Consider the following 11,065-nt stretch of genomic DNA (forward strand, 5'->3'; position numbering starts at 1 on the left):
GCTGAACCTTTTTGTCCAAAGTCCCTCAGCTCTGTTATATCCTGGTCTTCATAAATCAGCTGAGGCTGGGCCAAATCCTAAATTCACTGCTCCACAGGCCATGGCCAGGCCCCACCTAGATGCTTGTTGTCATTGAAGACCTCATCCTCTGCTTTTTTTGGTTTTGTTTTTGTCATTTGGAGAATCTCTCATCATATTAGACCCAGCCCTTCTGCCTCAAATGCTCTTTCTGAATTCTTTGCCCGCCAACTTTGCTTCCCAGACAACAAGGCCTGTTCTGTCCTGGTACTGTTTCTACATTCTGGCAGGGGACCTAGGAAGATGATATGATGGTGGTGGTTGTGACAGGAGAGGCTGAGGCCCAAACACAGCCTTGGAGATAAACTCTGCTTCAACAACTTTGCGCAGCAGGATGTGTGGTTTACCCATGGGCATGAAGATAATGCCAATTAACAGCCTTTTGCTTTAGTTGTGAAGTGTGGTGACTGAGTATAATTTACTTTGCATGTAATTCTCTGATTCAGGACACGATAACATTTATTCAGTGATAAATGACAATGGATGAGGACTGTGGTGACCTACTGAGCTCATGTCTCATCTAGAGGACACCACTAGCTCTGCACAATTTCCCACAGAAATGTAAACCCCTACAGCCAGGTCTATGCTAGTCACTAACATGCACCAAAATCCCTACTTGACCTCTAACTGTAAGTAGAACATCTCATCTTGCAAAAGTAAACCAGTAAGGCAAGCCCAGTATAAGCCAAAGAGAGCACGAGTGTATGTCACAGCTAACTGAGAGTGATCAGTTTGAAAACTTTAATCTTTGCTTAGTCCTCTTGTAAGGCTAAGCACTCCCCCCCCAACACAATTAAGGAGAGACAGTCAGTGGATTTGTAATAGTCAGTGATGCCTGAGTCCCTACTGCAACTGGTATGTAATACTCCTAAGAGTCTTATTTGGATATAAATTGAGATGGGCTTTGTATCATAGGCCTGGGGGTGACCTCAGAACACAGGTTCACAGGGTGGGTAATAAGATTTAGGGCTGCCTAGCAGAAGTGGTAGTGTGTGGGTGTGCACCACCACCTGGCTCCTTAATGAGAACTCTCAATGAGTCCATCACAGTACCTCAAACTCCTCAGCAGATCCCAGGGTCCAGCTGTAAAGTGAGGGGCTAGAACAGTAGCTTCCGCACCCCTTTGCAGCTGAGCCCCAGTTCTATAACCGTCTAGTCCCTGACACCCAACAGGGGTGGCACTTGGGGCATAGTCCCCTCCCCTAGGTCTGCTGAGTGGGCATCTCCCAGGAGCTCTCATACTGATGCCTGGGAGGACCTGCTCCCTCTGCCTTTTTCTCTCCAAGTCTTGGACAGACACAGCCAGGCTGAGCCAGAGCAGCTGCTGTTATTTCCCCCACCCCCTCGTCCAGGAGTCACACCATGGCCATTGTTTAGTGAGAGGCTTCCCACAGCTCCTCTTTCACCCAAAAGGTCAATGCTTCCTCCTATTACTTCAAAACAGTTTGAAACTTACAACAGGGGGAGCCCACAGTGTGGAAAAGGGGACTTCCAACTTGGTACCCTGGCTGCCCTGCCCTCTGCACAGGTACCTCTGCACAGTGAGTACCAAGGTGTGGGTAGAGTTTCTGGGGTGTTTGCCTTTTCATCTTTATCTAGAATTTCTTAAGTGCCTGATGTTCTGGGAACAGGCCCAGGTAAGATATGTTATCTCCTGAACTTCTCATAAAAGCCCCACTTTTCTGTTGAAGAAGTTGAGGCTAAGGAAGGCCTCATAAGTTCCGCGAAGTTCCCCAGCTGCGCTTCACGGGGAAAGCTGAGACTTCAAGCAGGGCTCTGCTGCCACAGGCTCGGCAATGTGTCCCAGTCTTGCTGCCCAGTCAGCACCATGTGTGTCTGTCCTTGGTGTCCACTCCCCGGCTCTGCTGGCCAAACGTGGTCCCCGGGTGCCCCAAGTCTCCCCTCTCCTCCCTGCAAGGGAAGAGGGTTTGCCAAGCCCCTCCCTTCTCTCTGCCTCCCTCCTAGAAGGTGCTTAGCCCACCATGGCCATTTGTTGGATAGTATGCCAGCTCCCCCTGGCTTCTGCGTAACCATATGCCTATATAGGGATAGATTTAATCCCATTCAAAGCTTTGGTCTATTTACATAAATCACTTTTACATTTACATAAAGCACTCCAGGGCATTGGTGGTTCAGTGATAGGATTCCCGCTTGCTCTGCCCCCTCCTTGTCACACTCTGATTTTCACCAGTCACTTTTCTCTCCACCCTCTCTATGTCACATCCTGTTTCCACCCTACTTGGCAAGTATATATAAAGACAGCATTGTGAGTTTTAGAGTACCTTGAGTTTAGCTTAGCTCGGCTTAGATTGTGCTGCGTCCTGCATGAATAAAGAGATACTGCCTACAGCTCAACCATGAGTCCCTGGTCGTTTGTTACCCACCCGTGAAGCCAGCCCAGCAAAAACAACATAATCCGTCGAAAACAACAGCCATTGTCCTCTGTTCTCTTGGAAATGACTCCCACAGACTACACAGAGCTTGGGGGGGAGGTCAAACTAGGGGTGCACTTTGTCCCCCCCTGAGGCACTTAGTCCCCACACCCACCCTCTGACCAGAAGAGAGTGTGGAGGCTGGATTCAGGAAATCCAGGGAGCAAGAGAGAGTGGGGAGCAGGCGTTTACTGAGCACCCCTGCACCAGATGCCACTTCTGTCTGTCTCTCACCACTCAGCTGGCAGCAGGACACACGGGGGCTTGTTCAAGGTCACGCAGACTGGCCCAGAGGCCTCTCCTTAGTGAGTCCCTTCCCTTCTCAAGGGCCTCACCTCACAGGAGGCAGAGGGAGGCAGGTCAGGGCCAGGCCTGGGGACAGGACGTCAGCCTGGCTACAAGCCGCTCCTACAGAGCAAGCTGCGCAGAGGAGAAGCTGTGTTTAAGCTGGAGCCAGCAGTCTAAACACAGACAGCTGCTGGGGGCTTCAAGTGCAAAACAAGAACACGGCTTCCGGTACAAATTCACAGGGCAGATGACACAGCAGGGACTTATATGACTTTGCTAAGTGTAAGCATTACCATGTTCAAGAACCCCAGTTCAAACCCCTGCAGGAGAGAAGCTTCATGAGCAGTCAAACAGTGCTACAGTTGTCACTTTCTCGCTCTGTCTCTCCCTTTCCTCTCAATTCTGCCTGTATCCAAAATAAATAAAATTAAAAAACCATCTTGAAAAAAGAAAATAATATCAGGACTATCTTTGAAAAGGTTCACCTATTAAAATATTCTAGTCATTTATTCCCCTATGTATCCATTTCCTATCTCCTAAAGAAAATTTCCTGTTAAGACTATCTGGTCAATTATTTCACTTAAAGGCATTATTTTCTTATGAATTGTCTGTCTGTATGATATATATCTATTGATACAACTGGTGGGTTGACACCATCCTACTATTATCATGTTGCTGTCAATGTCATGTAGTAGGTCTGTTTGTAATTATTTTACATATTTAGGTACATATGTATCAGACACATACATATGTTTTTTTATTAGTTATTTACAAACTATCAGGGGTACAGTTCCATACTGTTTCCATCACCAGAGTTCTGTGTCCCCATTCCATCTACTGGAAACAGCAGGTTCACCCAAAGTCACAGATATGGGTCGACTATTATTTCTATATCTATGTATCTATCTATCTATGTATCTATCTATCTATCTATCCTGCCTACTCTTCCTCTTTAAGTCACAGATAAACCTGTTCCTACTTCTGAATGTCTTTCCTTTTCTATTTTCTCTCTAATCTAGTTTTTTTTCTGATGCAACTGGGTTTCAGAGTCCTCTAGTCATCTTCCCCTAACATTTCTCCCTCTTTGGGAATACTGACCAGAATTCCTTATGGGATTCAGAAGGTAGCAGTGCTGGCTTCTGTAACTGCTTCTCTGGTGGACATGGGCATCGGCAGGTTGATCTATACCCTGAGTCTGTTTCTGTCTTTCCCTAGTGGGGCAGGGCTCTGGGGAGTTGAAGTTCTAGGACACATTGGTGAAGTCATCTGCCCAGGGAAGTCAGGTTGGTGTCATGGTAGCATCTGTAACTTGGTGGCTAAAATACAGTAAGTTATGAGGCAAGACAAAATGTTAAATAGGAACCAGAACGTATGAATAAAGCAGGTGAGAACTGGAATTTTAGGATGGTAAAAAGCCAGGAAGTCTGTTTTTGGTATATTCCTTGGGGCCCATGATTTTAGTAATTTTTTTTTTTTTACCTGAGCTTGATAGTTAACATGAATGTGGGCTAAAAATATAGACACATACATATTAATGGAAGTTACATCTTCTTTGTAAATTGTTCTCATTATTATATGGTAGTTCCTTTATTGCTCTTAGGATTTTTTTTTTTCTGCTCAGTGTCTACTTTATCAGGCTTGAGTATAGAAGTGTCTGCCTTTGTCTTTATGTTTTTGGTTTGCAACCCTTTATTATAATCTTTTAGAATCTATATGTGTCTGTAGGTGTTTTTTTCTGGTGATTTTTTTCCTTCTCCTTTTTCTTCTAAGTGTTTCTATTCAGGATTCCTGCTTTGTGTTTTTTATGAAGATTATTATACCAGTCTTTCTTAATCCAAACTAGACTTCATGCTGGGATTGACTTGTGGCATTAGACTGAATAGCTTCTATATTTTTATCGAAAACACCTCACAGATACTAATTTGAAACAGATTAAATATTTAAACATAGGACCTGATACAACAAAATACTGAAAAAGTGAAGAGACATTGAGGTAAAAGCCACTTAATAATGATTTTTTAAATGCAAAACCAAAAGTACAACACTAAATGAGGAAGCCTGTAGTGGGCAAAACAAATAAACAACAATATGTAAAGATTGAAAGTAAGGAACAAAAGTGTTTGCAAATCATATATTGGGTAGTGGGTTAATATCCAAACTACATAAAGAATTCATACAGCTCAATAGCAAAAAACAAAACAAAACAAAAAAAAAACTTCCAAAAATAAGTTGAAAAGTTAGCAGTGGAAATGAATGAAAATTTCTTCCAAAGAAGAAATCCAAGTGATTGCAGGCAATGGAAAGATGCTTGTCATCACTGAATACAAATCGAGATCATAATGCATTTCCAAAACACGTATTATTAAGACAATAAGAAGTAGGTGTTATCAAGAATGCAGCCAGAGTGGAACTTGTGTAAATTTTTTATCTAGATATTTATTTATTTTAGAGAGAGGTAGAGACAGCATGAATGACACCCCAATGCTTCCTTCAATGTGGTGGGGACACATGGCTAAGCAGCATATTATCCAAGTGAGATACTACTGTCACCATGAAAAACTGAATGAAAGTCTCTTAAAAAGTAAAAAAATAAAATGCTCAAACTATCCCACTTCTTAATACTTATGTAAAGAAATGAGAACAAGGGATGGGGGCTGGATGCTGACGCACTTAGTTAAGGGCACATGTTACAATTCACAAGGACCTGGGTTTGTGATCCTGGTCCCTACCTAAAGGAAAAAGCTTTTTGCGTGGAGAAGCAGGGCTGCAGGTATTCCTCTCTCCCTCCCTTTCTATCTTCCCCCATCTCTCCTGATTTCTGGCTGTCTATATTCAATTAAAAAAGATAATTAAAAAATGAGAACAGGGCACCAAAAGCAGTTTTATGTTCATGTTTATTGCACTATTATTCATAATAGTCAAGATAAACAAATAGCCTAAGAGTCTACTCAGTTGGATGGATAAAGAAGGCATGACATTCAGACAAGGTAATATTATTCAGCTATGTGATAGAAGGAAGTCATGTTTTGCAATATCATAGATGAACCTTAAGGGTATTATGATTAGTGAGGTAATCCAGGCAGAAAGGTGTGTGTGTGTGTGTGTGTGTGTGTGTGTGTGTGTGTATTTAGTTTGTTGGTGGGGCTCATTGCTCTGGACTGACTTTGTCTTTTATTTGCCACCAGAGTTATCACTGGGTTCAGTACCTGTACAAAGAATCCACCATTCCCAGAAGTCATCCTTAGTTAAATCCCAAATGAAGAACATTCTACAAAATGCTTGGCAAGAACTACAGAAAATTGCCAAGGTCATCAAAACAACAGTCTTGCAAATAAACGACATTTAACAAATGTGTATGTGTATTACTAAAGAATATATAACATAAATTAAATAGATCCTTGTGTTGCTATCTAATACAAAATCATATTTGGAAACACACCATGCTGAAGTCAGAAGTATTTTAGTCAGTTTGCAATTTTTTGTGTGAAGTTGTTATCATCAGAAAGTATTGCGAATCAAGTGAATAGCAACAAGGATCCAGATAAGACCAAGTTCATTGTTTCCAGTTTACCTACTGTTACTATATTACTCTGTGGGTGCAGAGCTTAAAGGAATGAAGGCTGAACAAATGAACAAGATGAGCTAGAGCAAGTCCCCAGCATGTGTGTCAAGCAACGCTTGTAAATGAGGGTGAGGACTATAGCAAGTGAGTGTTCACACCGGGAGTAGCAACACAAGGATCCAGTGTTTCCACAGCTTTTAATATTTCAAAAGAGGCCGCCCAGTTCCTGATTTTCAAATGTTAGCAAAAAACAAACAAAAAACAAACAAAAAAACCCCAAATTGTTCAAAAGTTAAGTGATGTGGTCCAGTAGATAAATCTTTGTACTCTAAAGCATATCCCCGGCAGCATATGTACTAGGATGATGTCTGGTTCTTTCTCTCTTTCTTCTAATTTCCTCTCAAGAATAAATAAATCTCTAAAAAAAGGAAAAGTTAAGTGAAACTTAGCTTTTGTTTTTGGCTGCCTGGTGTCTCTAATCTGTTGAAATGGACTGAGCTCAACCACCTCAGGAAATCCACCAAGAGTATCTTTTCTAGCCCTCATCCAGGACTTTTCTCTAAGTCCAGAGTGTGCAGCTCCAAATCAGGTTGCTTTAAAGGCTTGGGACCCTACAAGGAAAGCCTTCCCTTTGTACTGGCTAGGCCCAGTTAGAGGGGCACAACTGTTAGCTCTTGGATAGGGAGGGACTTGGGGAAAAGTCTGATTTTCCTTAAAGTTAGACATATGTTTGGGAAGACAGCAGATTAGTTATGCAAAAGACTCCCATGTCCAAGGCTCCAAAGCTCCAGGTTTAATCCCTAGCACTATTGTAAGCCAAAGCTGAGTAGTGCTCTGGAATCTCTCTCTCCTCCCCTCTGGTATCTCTCTATCTGTCTATCTATCTATCTATCTATCTATCTATCTATCTATCATCTATCTATCTATCTATCTATTTATCTATCTATCTATTTTCTTTTCACTGGAAACTCAAATTTAATATGAAAAATGTTGCTGAGCTCATTGATTTGAGCTACATCTTCACCCAGGGAGGACAACTTTCTTAACATTGTAACATTTTTGTGTTTTAAATAAGCAGGAAGCATTAAATAATTATTCTCTCAGATGTAGAATGTAATAGTCGTCAGTTTACATCAAGTTGTTTTCTTTTCTTGTCCATACTCTCAGAGAGGGGGAGAAATGTTAGGGGAAGATGACTAGAGGGTTCTGAACTCCAATTCCATCAGGACCCAGAGAGTGAGGAGGAAAAAAGGAAGGAGATTCAGAAGTAGGAACAGGTGTAGGTGTGACTTAGAAAGCAATATCATAGGAGAGAAAAAATGTGAATATATATAAATATAGCTATAGAAGTAATAGTCTATCAATACCTGTGATCTTGGAAATGAATACAGTTCTCAATGAAGGAAATGAATACGGCTCCCAATGAAGGAAATGGGGATACAGAACTCTGGTGGTGGGGAAAATGTATAATTATATCCCTATTATCTTATAATTTTATAAATCAATATGAAATTACTAATAACTTTTTAAATGCAGATAAAGAGAGCAGAGACCCAGTTTATTTGCTGGCTTCCTAAGACCTAGTTTTCTGCATCACCTCTATGTCCACATGCCAGAGAGGAATATAAACCAGACCTCAAGCGCATGGGAGAGGACAAACAGAACCTGGTGAAAGACGAGAGGAGGAGATGACCTTTCAGCACACAGAATACTTGCCTGTCAGTGTTCCAGATTCAACATAAGCAAAATAAGACAAACTAGCATCTATACAGAAATTTATGAAATAAAAAAGGAAGAAGGAATAAAAAGGAGGAAAGGGGGGGTTGGGTGGTGGTGCAGTGGGTTAAGTGCACGTGGAGCAAAGTGCCAGGACTGGTGTAAGGATCCCGGTTCGAGCCCCCTGCTCCCCACCTGCAGGGGAGTCGCTTCACAGGCGGTGAAGCAGGTCTGCAGGTGTCTATCTTTCTCTCCCCCTCTCCGTCTTCCCCTCCTCTCTCCATTTCTCTCTGTCCTATCCAACAACAACAACATCAACAATGGCAGTAATAATAACCACAACGAGGCTACAACAAAAAGGGGGAAAAATGGCCTCCAGGAGTGGTGGATTCATGGTGCAGGCACCGAGCCCAGCTATAACCCTACAGGAAAAAAAAAAAAAAAAGGATGAGCTAAGAAGAATCACATGCTAAGTATGTACAGGAAATAGAAGAAAACATAACCTAAGAAACATTTTACTTCCCACAGGGTGAAACTCAAACTAGGTGTGTTCTTACTCAGCAGAGCCAAAGACTCTATAAAGTGGGAGGTGGAAGAGGGATTGAGAAGATGTGGAGGAGCAGGTGAATGACAGTGGAGGAACACCTTAGGTGGTGGTGGGAGTAATGTGCTGGCACCTAACATGCAGAGATAAGAAACTGTACTTGAGGGGGTCAGGTGGTGGCACACCTGGTTGAGCTCACATATTACAATGTGCAAGGACCTGGGTTCAAGCCCCTGATTCCCACCTTCAGGGGGAAAGCTTTTGAAGTGATGAAGCAGTGCTACAGGTATCTTTCTGTTTTTCTCCATCTCTACCTCCCCCTTCCTCTTAATTTCTGGCTCTCTCTATCCAATAAATAGATAATACACATTAAAAATAAAAAGAAAACCTATACTTGATGGGGTCAGTTGATGGGGTAAACTGAAATCACACCAGTGCTCAAGGACCCAGGTTTGAGCTCCTTTCTCCATCTGCAAGGGCACCAGATGTCTGTCGGGCTGCGCTGTGGGGGAAGGAGAAGAGACCAGAGTGGAGAGGAAACACAAATCTTTATTCACGCAGACACCTCAGAGTTGGGTGAGAGCATAGCGGTTTGGGCCACATGGAGCTAGCAAAATGGCTGCCTCCCTACGCACAGCAACCCTTCTCTCCTCAAGTCATGGAGGCGAAAAGGGGCAAAGTGAGAGAGGGACAGAAGCAGAAGGGCTTTTATGGGAGAAATTCCAGAAGTGACAAGTTGGGACAAGATTGGATAGGAAGCAAGGCACTCTGGGAATAGCCAATACCCTGAGGGGACAACATGGTGGAACAGGACACTCCAGGAATAGAATTTCAACTCTCACAGGAATTGACAATACCCCGAGGGGACAACATGGTGGATGTGACCACATCTGCACAATTTCCCAACAGTCAGGTGGTGACACACCTGGTTGAGCTCACTCACATGTTACAATGTGCAAGGACCTGGGTTCAAGCCCCTGATTCCCACCTTCAGGGGGAAAGCTTTTGAAATGATGAAGCAGTGCTACAGGTATCTTTCTGTTTCTCTCCATCTCTACCTCCCAATAAATAAATATCCAATAAATAAAGACAATACACATTAAAAAGAAAAAGAAAACCTGTACTTGATGGGGTCAGGCAGTGGTGCACCCAACTGAAATTACACCATTGCTCAAGACCCAGGTTTGAGCTTCCCTTCTCCACCTGCAAGGGGGAAACAGGTGCTGAAGGAGGTCTGCAGGTGTCTATCTTCCTTTCTCACTATCTTCTCTCTCGAATATTTCTGTCCTTTCAAAATAAAATAAAATTGGAGGTGGGGAAGAAAAAATGGCCACCGGGAACAGTGGATTTGTAGCGCCAGTGCCAGTACGGAGCCCAATTGATAACCCTGGTTGGGGGGGTATCTAACATGAATAAGAAACTTGCTTTGAAAAATAGCTACCGCTGTGACACCAACTGTCTGCAACTTATTATTTCCCCCAATAAAATATGAAAACTAAAGAAATACTTTACTTTCTCAAGAAATCATGAGTAACTTGAACTCTTTGATCAAAGTTGAGACAAGGTAAGAGAATGAGTTGGAAGGGAGCTGGTGGGAACCAAGAAAAGAAACCAAGGGCAAAAATAACACTGCCACAGAACATAGCAAAGTGTTATTAGAGGTATAGCTGACATGACAAAAAACCAAGGCAGTGAAACAGAAGATATGTTTGGGGAAAATCACAGCATGAGAAGAAGTTAACCCAGTGTGTCGCAGAGGTGAACACTGAGACCACATATCAACACAAGAGCTGTTTGACCTAGGGCTAATCAAGTGAATTCTTGTCCCTGTTGTTGTGCTAATAAAACATCGGCCACATAGAGTTATTGTGGGATATATAGGGTCAAGAAGAGGGTCTCTGCACATTCCAACTGCCAAGTTTAAATCTTGAATTTGCCTTTCATTACCTATATGAATTTGAGCAAGATACTTCTTTGTCATCTGTAAAATTATCAAAGCAATAGTATCTACTTCATAGGTTCTGCCATGGATTAAAAACATAGGAGCTGAAGGATTCTTCTTAATATGTGGTATGGTTTGATTGACACTTATAAAGTAGACTTGACAAGGACAAAATTAGACAGGAGAGGAGAAGGCCTTGGTCTTTGTGGTTCTCGAAATAGAACTAAGGACTGAGCATTCATTCAGGAAAGGTAACTATTGTTGTAGTTCTTCAAGCTGAAGTTTGATACCATGTCATGTGTCCTATAATGGGGTTTCTTCTGAACTGGAGAGGATGCTAAAGGACTTTCTGAAAACAAACCAAACAATTGAATTTTGAGGCTAATAGTGAACATGTAAGCTTCCCCTGTATTTGCTGAATAGGGTCTCTAGCCTATTCTCTCTCTCTCTCTCTCTCTCTCGTCTCTAGCCTATTCTCTCTCTCTCTCTCTCTCCCCTCCCTC

This window comes from Erinaceus europaeus, chromosome 1 (genome assembly GCF_950295315.1).
Source record: "Erinaceus europaeus chromosome 1, mEriEur2.1, whole genome shotgun sequence".
Classification (NCBI taxonomy): Eukaryota; Metazoa; Chordata; class Mammalia; order Eulipotyphla; family Erinaceidae; genus Erinaceus; species Erinaceus europaeus.